We start from the raw sequence: 8,503 nt of genomic DNA on the forward strand, positions 1-8,503 counted from the left end.
GCTATTCAAAAGGTACCACAACAGGAGCAAGGACAAGGATTTTACTCAAGACTCTTTCTGGTTCCCAGAAAGGACAAAGCCTGGAGACCCATTCTGGATCTTTCTTCTCTAAACACTTACCTGGATGTTCCGAAATTCAAAATATTGACACTACAGCAGCTTCTTCCCATGCTGGGCAAGAAAGCTTGGCTCGTGACTTTGGACCTCAAGGAGGCATACCTGCATGTCCCTATCAGACAAAACTGCAGAAGATACCTCAGATTTCTAGCAGGTTCAATACACTATCAATTCTCTGCACTGCCCGTTGGCTTATCTACTGCACCCAGGGTCTTCACAAAGTGCCTGGCACCAGTAATTGCATTTTGCAGGCAAAAAGGAATTCAAATGTATCCATACCTGGACAACTGCCTGATTCAAGCAGAGAGCAAGGACATTCTTCTAAAGCATCTGGCATTCATAAAACAGTTATGTTGCCTGGGGTACACAGTAAACGAAAAGAAATCATAACTAGTGCCCTCTCAACAGATAATATTCCTGGGTGCCAGCTTGAACACAACAGCCCAGATGGCTTATCTCACGCTAGACGAGCAAGGACAACTGACTCAGTACTTTCAATTGATGGCAACAAAGGCCCAACTCCCTGCAAGAAAAATTCTGCAGGCCTTGGGCTACATGGCATCTTGCATACTACTAATTCCATATGCCAGACTGCATATGAGGAAACTTCAATGGTACCTAAAGAGTGTATGGTCTCAACACTGTCAAAGTTTGGAAACAGTTATACCACTAATTCTTTGCCTTCAACAGGAGTTTCGATGGTGGGCTCAAACTTTTCACCTCAACAAGGGACAGCCTTTTACTCGACCCACAGCCAGGCAAACCCTGACAACAGATGCATCGGACTACGCCTGGGGAGCACACATGGCAGGAAAATGTATTCAGGGTGAGTGGCCCACAGAGCAAAGGCATCTTCACATCAATCAAAAAGTGATGCTAGCTGTACAAAATGCACTTATAGCTTTCAAGGACCTGCTGCATCCAGCACAACTACTGCTAAAGATAGACAACACCACAGTTATGTGGTACTTAAACAAGCAAGGGGGCACGCACTCCTACCCCCTCTGCAGACAAGCCATGACCTTGTGGAACACAGCTCTAGACTACCAAGTTCATCTGCAAGCACAATTCCTGCCAGGAGAGAAAAACACACTGGCAGACAACCTAAGAGAAACATCATGGATCCCCACGAATGGGAATTAAATCCACAAGTATTCAGAATGATAACACAAAAATGGTGGAGCCTGGACATAGATCTGTTTGCATCCCCAATGAACTGCCAGCTACAGAAATTCTGCACAAGGACTTACCATCCACAAGCATGGAAAATGGATGCCCTCTCATTCAGCTGGAAAAACTTGCAAATATACGCTTTCCCTCCTTTACCTCTCCTTCCAAAGGTACTCATAAAAGCCAGGCAAGAAGAGCCAAAGATGATCCTGATTGCACCAGACTGGCCATGCCGGCACTGGTACCCAGTCTTAAGGAACTTAGCACAAGAACCGCCCTGGATTTTGCCTCAAACCCCACATTTGCTGACACAGCACAACAACCAGATACTTCACAGCCAGCTAAAGACCTTAAACCTAGCTGCATGGAAAATTCCTTAGTCAAGCAAGCAATGCCTCTCTCCAAAGCTGTTATGGATGTCATTCTGGAGGCCAGAAGGCCTAGCACCAGGAAAGCCTACTCGGATAAATGGAAGAGATTTTGTGCCTGGAACCAGGCGCACAGCCTTGACCCTCTTGTCCCAAACATTCCTCAGATACTTCAATATTTAACTGAGATGCTGGACAAGGGCCTCTCCTTCTCATCAATCAAGATCCTGCTCATTACAACACGGATCCACCATTTTTTTCTAATCCCTTGCTCAAACAGTACCTCAGAGGGGCTAAAAACATAAGACCACCCCATAGAGCACCTATCCCAACTCGGGACCTCAACTTTGTTTTGGAAAATTAACTTTACCTCCTTTTGAGCCAGCTAACACAGCAGAATTAAAATACATCTCTTGTAAAACTGCTCTGCTACTGGCAATAACATCAACATGAAGAGTTTCAGAATTACAGGCACTAATGGCAGTGAAACCTTTCCTCATTTTCCACTAGGACAGGGTGTCTTTAAGAACTAACCCTATGTTTATGCCAAAGGTGGTATCAAGTGTGGCTCTAAACCAAACTGTTCATTTACCAACTTTCTATCCAAAACCACAGAACAAGGGGGAGAGACTACTACATTCTTTGGACATTCACAGGCAGTTACGCTTCTACTTGGACAAAACCAAAGCTTTCAGAAAATCTGAGCAATTATTGGTAGCATATGCTGCAGGAACACAGGGAAAAGCCATTTCAAAACAAACTATCTCAAAATGGATAGGACATTGTCTACGTTTCTGCTATACTCACCATGGGAAACCTTTACCTAACAGCATTAGATCTCACTCCACCAGGGCAACAGCCACTTCGACTGCCTACCTCAGAGGAGTACCTACCAAGGATATTTTGGAAGCAGCAACATGGAGTTCTGTGCATACCTTCACCAAGCATTACTATTTGCCTTTATACTCCAAATCCAGGGCTGGCTTCACCACTGCTGTGCTGCAGGGCCTTATAGCCACCCCTAATGCCTTATAGAACCAGCCTCCCTACCTCAGCTTTGGGATTCTACCCAAGTGTAATGACTGCAGCAGTTTAACACGATGAACATAGTACAGTTTTGTACCTACCATAGATGTAGATGTTTGAGTGTAAACACTGCTGCAGTCCAGGTTACCCTCCCTCCTTCCCCTCTTTCCTTAACTGGTACGTACCTATGCCTTCTACCCTTTACTACTTATGGGGAGTATTTGCTGGTAACTGAAAGTTGTTGTTTGCTTTTCTTGTGTATGTTTTATTAGCAGTTTGAATTACCTATTTGGGGGCACCTGACATCTGGGGCAAGAAAAACTGAAGAAAATGGCGTCGGCTGCATCTTGTATACCCCTGTCGCACTGACGTCAGGGAGGAGGCGACAGCAACCGATGCCGGACCAAGACTTTGGAACTCAGGCCGACTGGGGAACCGCCTGACGGCAGGATAACCCAAGTGTAATGACTGCAGCAGTGTTTACACTCGAACATCTACATTTATGGTAGGTACAAAACTGTACTTTAGTTGCTTATCTGGAGCTAAGATCAGCAGTATCATGCATGCACTCAGGTCACTGCCACCAGTGCATGTAGGTGTAAATGACTTGAGATATACCTCAGAGACATTGTGGATCTCTCTTGAGTATGTCACAGACCAGTATGTGCCTTGCGCTGAGCAGCATTCTACCTTCACCAAGGATGATGTCACAGTATGAATTGAAAATGATCAGTTGTAATAATTGTCGTAATTTCTGGTGTCACTCCAGGAGGATCCAGTGTCTATCAGCATGGGAGGACATGGTTAGCAGACAGCATTGCTTTGCTAAAAATAGTTTGCACCTGTCCCCCCTGGGCTTTCGGATATTGGCTAAAACTTTATTCACTCCCTTAGAGGCTATTTAGGCAATGTCAAAATGACAAAAATGCCAACATCATAAAAAATTAAAGCAAACTTGAAGTTGTTACTGCTGAGTACTAGGAGTCTAAGCAAGAAACTCCACACCTTACAAGCTGTCCTCACTCTGGACAATATGGACATCTGCGCTGTTACCAACACTTGGTTTAAAGCTGCAGAAAGTACTCCTGCAATGCAAGGCTACAATGCTTTCCACTCATTTAGGCCAACAAGCAGCACAGACAGGGGCTAAAACTGGAGGTGTATTCCAGCTTGGCTAAACAAGATGATGCCCTGGATTTGTCCATGTTCAAGTCTCCATAGAGTTTTCTGCAAACCCTGAGAACACAGCTATCTATGCAGAATTATTTACAGAAAACATGTGCAAACATGTAAATGGCTACACTGAGGCTGTGCATACATACCAGAAATAAGCCCAGATCTATCACCAAAAACAACCCCCCACTGATGGAATCCTTACCTGAACAGAGTGTATAACAAAAAAAAATAAAAAAGCCATGGCTAAAATTAGAAAGAAAAGTTCTCATATAGACAACCTGTCAGGTTCAACTAGACAAGAAAGTAAGAGGTCTAATAAAGTCCAACAAGGCTTAGGTTCATAGGATGGTACTAGGCTATCGGCCCTAGGGCCTATACATGCCTAGCCATAACAGTTCTCTGGCTATTTCTTCCCACACTATTTACTTCGCTGGACCCCTGTCTAGGTAAATTACAAGGTCAAGATAGCCCCCCAGGCTAAGGACTATCACAGGGCCTTTCAGCTGTGTCAGGAACCTTAAGGGTAACACTTAGCAGTTTGCAGAACTGGTCATAAACGGCACAAACTTCACTGACCAAGGTGGCATAGTGCATCTACGGGCTGATAAATTTAGCTCAAAGTTCACCCGCACTAACCCCTGTGATATCCCTTCTAGCACATCCCCCCAACTATCGACAGGTAGCAGGTCCTGGTGGTATTTGCTGGGTCCAAAAACATTGCTTCAGCGGACCCCGAGAGTATTCCCAGTTGCCTCCTAAATAGCCTAAACCATGACCTGGCAGGACCAGTTGAGGCGCTCATCAACTATGGCCTCAAAACAGGTTACATGCTAAGTGAATGGAGAACTGCAACAGTTGTCTGTCTTCATAAGGGTTAACCATCGGCTGAACCTAGGAACTACAGACACATCAGTCTGACAAGGTAAAATATGCAAAGCCATGGAATGAATTATCATGGAAATGATTAAGTACACTGGCAACCTACAGACACTGGCTTTAAAGGAAGGTATTGCCTACTTAATCTGGTGGACTTCTTCGAGAGGGTCACCAAAGATATGGTTGAGGGGAAAATGGTGCATGCTGCCTACCTTGACCTGGCCAAGGCATTCAGTACAATACCCCACTCTGGTATTATTGACAGATTCTCTTAGCTAGCCATAAATCCCTGCATAACTCACTGGATTGCTGGCTGTCTCACAGATCGGACTCAAGAAGTCAGGATCAATGAGACCACCTCCACCAGGAAACCAGCCATCAGCAGAGTACCCAGGGCTCCATGTTAGGCCAGCTCCTGTTTGACATCTACTTCTCAAAAGTTAAGACTAATATTAAAGGCCCCTGGCTCACTGAGTTCTATCATAGACACCCCCCCCCCATGGCAACAGCATCCTACAAGACAGTCGTAATACAAGCAAGGTTCCTCATGAGGAGAATCCAGTGTATGAATAACCTGTCTTTCACAGATCACCTTAAGATCCTAGTTCTGTACTCAGTCTCCTGCAGTTACTGAGAGGCAGTCTATGCCTGGCATGTAAGGCATTCTCAGATCCTGCTCTAATGGATCTCTTGTATGTCTGTAAAACAAACAGCACCAGAAACAGTAGATTCAAAGACCTGAACTTTGCATACGACATAACTAGAACATGCTGAATAGACCAATATGCATCTCAGAGGATCACCACACTATGGAATAAGCTCCCAATGTATGTGAAGCAGAGTTCATCCCTGATCCTTTTCAAGCAAAACCTTGATCATTCGATGGGAAATTGTAAATTCAGCCCTGGGCTGACCACCATGTCTCTGATGAACAGAGGTCAATAGTAAGTAAATTAATCCGCAGCTACTATACCCCCACACATTAACACTTAGCTACCTTCTTGCTGACATCCCCTGCCAAATAGGCATCTAAGGTACTCTGAGACAAAACTGGGTTGGGTTGCATGGCTAGGCTTATAAAGACCTTGGTGGTCATTAGCCTAGTATAAACCTGTGAGCAAAACTCTATCTGGATTATATAGTTTGTAGAATGCTTTATAAAACTATAACTTAGAAGTGCAGTAAACAGCATGAAAACTGTTGCATGTTACATATAACCTGAGTAAGTTGCATCTCAGATAATACAAGTAAGATTTGCTGGAAGAAATCTTGAAAATTATATGTTGTTTTTCAGCTACTGAAAAGCTGTGTGACTTGAAAGATTCTAGCAGATGTTACCTAGAGGTGAAACTGTTACGTCAGTCATCTCAACCTCAAACCACGAGAGCCAAATACAACCTTTCCCATTTGCTAGAGGGCCACTATCCTCATTTACCAGTTCTTAGGGAGGTGTGTATAATTGTTTCATTGGGGAAGGATTAAAAGTGCAAATTCACACTCTCTGGAGCAGAAAAGTATACTTCTGTCCCTTGAGCATGCTTTGTATTTATATCTGCAGTTTGCTTACATTTGTCAAGTAAAATACCAAGTTTGCTACTTTTGCTGTTCTTTATGTCAAGGTCATGAATGTGTATCTGTTCACTCTACATAATGCACAGGTAGTTGTTCTTAGTTTGTATATCATTAATGATATACCAAAAATTTAGTGCACTTGTTACTTTGCATATATGAATTCATCTTTTGTTTGCTTAATTACTTACTGCTGATGCACTATTTGCTTCCTGCATATCGTAGCAACCTTGCCTGCTAGCTTAATCCTCTTCTACCCAACTTTAGTATACTGTAGGATAGAGGCCTAGTATCAGGCCATGAAGTTGCACCTGTGCTACCTGCTTGAAGAGCCCTCCTCACAGCAACTTCTTGCAGTATTTAACCAGTTCCTAACATAACTATGAGATTATTATCTTCTTGATATTTTGTTTGTAGTTTTAAAAAGGTTAATCTTTTTTTTCAAGCAGATCGTTGTTGACTATTTGATGGTGTTGTACTGCTGGTTTAGGTTGTGAAGAATGTGTCAAACCTATCCTACTGGCCATAGCTTTTTATAATGCAGTCAAGATGCCATCACACCTAATTTTTTAGATTTACTTCCTAAATTACCATCAGGACAGTGCCATCATGCCCTGACCACTATATCTAAACCTTATGTACTAAAACAATATGAACTGCTGAATATCAGTTAGCTAGCCATGAGACACCCGGGATGACCATTTGCAGTCTTATTAATCATCCAACTGACTCACTTCTCTCTCTCTCTCACATTTGGTAGTTTAGGGGTTGCTGAAACACAACTATAAAATTAATTTACATTTTGTGACATTTAGTAACAGGTTAACACTATAGTTCAGAGGGCTAAGGCTATGAGCTGGTAATGAGCTTCATCCCATAGTCCTATGTTTGATTCTCAGCATCCACTGGCCTTCTCAGTAACAGAGCAAGTCATTAAACAAGAAAAGTGCTTCAGGATCTGCCCTACAAAAGAAAACTATGCCATATAGCTATATTGGCTAATGAGTGAATAAAAATAAGTCAAGAGTAAAAGCTCATGATAGTCAAATACCATGGCCGTCTACTTTTTTATACTCCTACTAAGGTAATTGTGGAATTAAATGCACACTAAGGCCACTGACACATGTATCCATCCCTTCTCAACCACTATTCCCATTTTGTACATAGGATCTAGGTGTCACTACAGCAGTGACAATCATCTCAAGCCAAGGTTTACAGCACCAGGTGGCTAGCCCTGACACTGTAGTTTACTCGTACCACTAACTGTCATTCACACTCTCACCTACAGCCAATTTAGAACATCCAGTCCACCCACTGAATGTCTTTGGAATGTGGGAGGAAACCAGAGCACCAGGAAAAAATCCACATGAAACCAGAGCACCAGGAGGAAACCCACGTGACCACAGGGAAGACATGCAGACTCTGCACAGAAGGCACCCCAGCCAATAATCAAACTGGAGAACTTCTTGCTGTAAGGCAATGATGCTAACCACTGCACCACTGTGGCCACTGACACATGTATGAAGAAACAAAATTCAGCAGGATGATTCCTGTCAAATTCGTCTATGTTAAAGACTCAGTCAGGCATACTTTTGACAGAACACACATTTTTTTGTGTGTGTGACTCTATAAATGTTGGTCAGGAGTGTATTAGAGAATTTGTTGAGCGTACCTCTCAACCTTCAGAGGACAGAAGCAGAGACAAAACCTAGGGATATCCAGCTAAAATCAGGGACGTCTAATTAGCAGAAATGATTCATATTCATGGACAAGATGGTGACGTTTAGAGACAAGCCAGGCACAGTTATGTTTTATTTTTATTTTATTATAATGCCTTTTATCTAAATTAATGTTACTGCCCCAAACAAAACATTTTATTTTACAGCACAGAAAGCAAAATCGTATGGCAGTGCTTGAAAATGGGAACTTGAATTTGCAATAGTGCTGACTTACTTGGAAAAAAAACTCAGACAAGAACACCCAGGAGAGCAGTCATTATCACTTTCCAGAAAGCAAGCTTACATCTGTGTGCTGCAACGTAGCTGCAGAATTTGGAATTTTCTACTCATACTCCATACTGCCTTACAATGCACATATGCCTTCCTACTGCTAATTCTTTCAATTTATTGCTTGCCAGCCTTATCTTTCTCCATAGTCGTCTGTTACTGGAGTGGAATGTTGAACTTGTAGTTCCTCTGTTG

At 42.9% G+C, this 8,503-nt stretch overlaps 1 protein-coding gene across 2 annotated transcripts in view; it reads left to right on the forward strand.

Moving 5' to 3' along the window:
- The window catches only part of TMEM181 (transmembrane protein 181), a 1,372,946-nt gene that overhangs the window by 1,014,594 nt on the left and 349,849 nt on the right, over positions 1 to 8,503 (forward strand). The gene's annotated exons all lie outside the window — the stretch shown is intronic.

The sequence above is a fragment of the Protopterus annectens genome, chromosome 1.part0, assembly GCF_019279795.1.
Source record: "Protopterus annectens isolate FY-2018-M chromosome 1.part0, PAN1.0, whole genome shotgun sequence".
Lineage (NCBI taxonomy): Eukaryota > Metazoa > Chordata > Ceratodontiformes > Protopteridae > Protopterus > Protopterus annectens.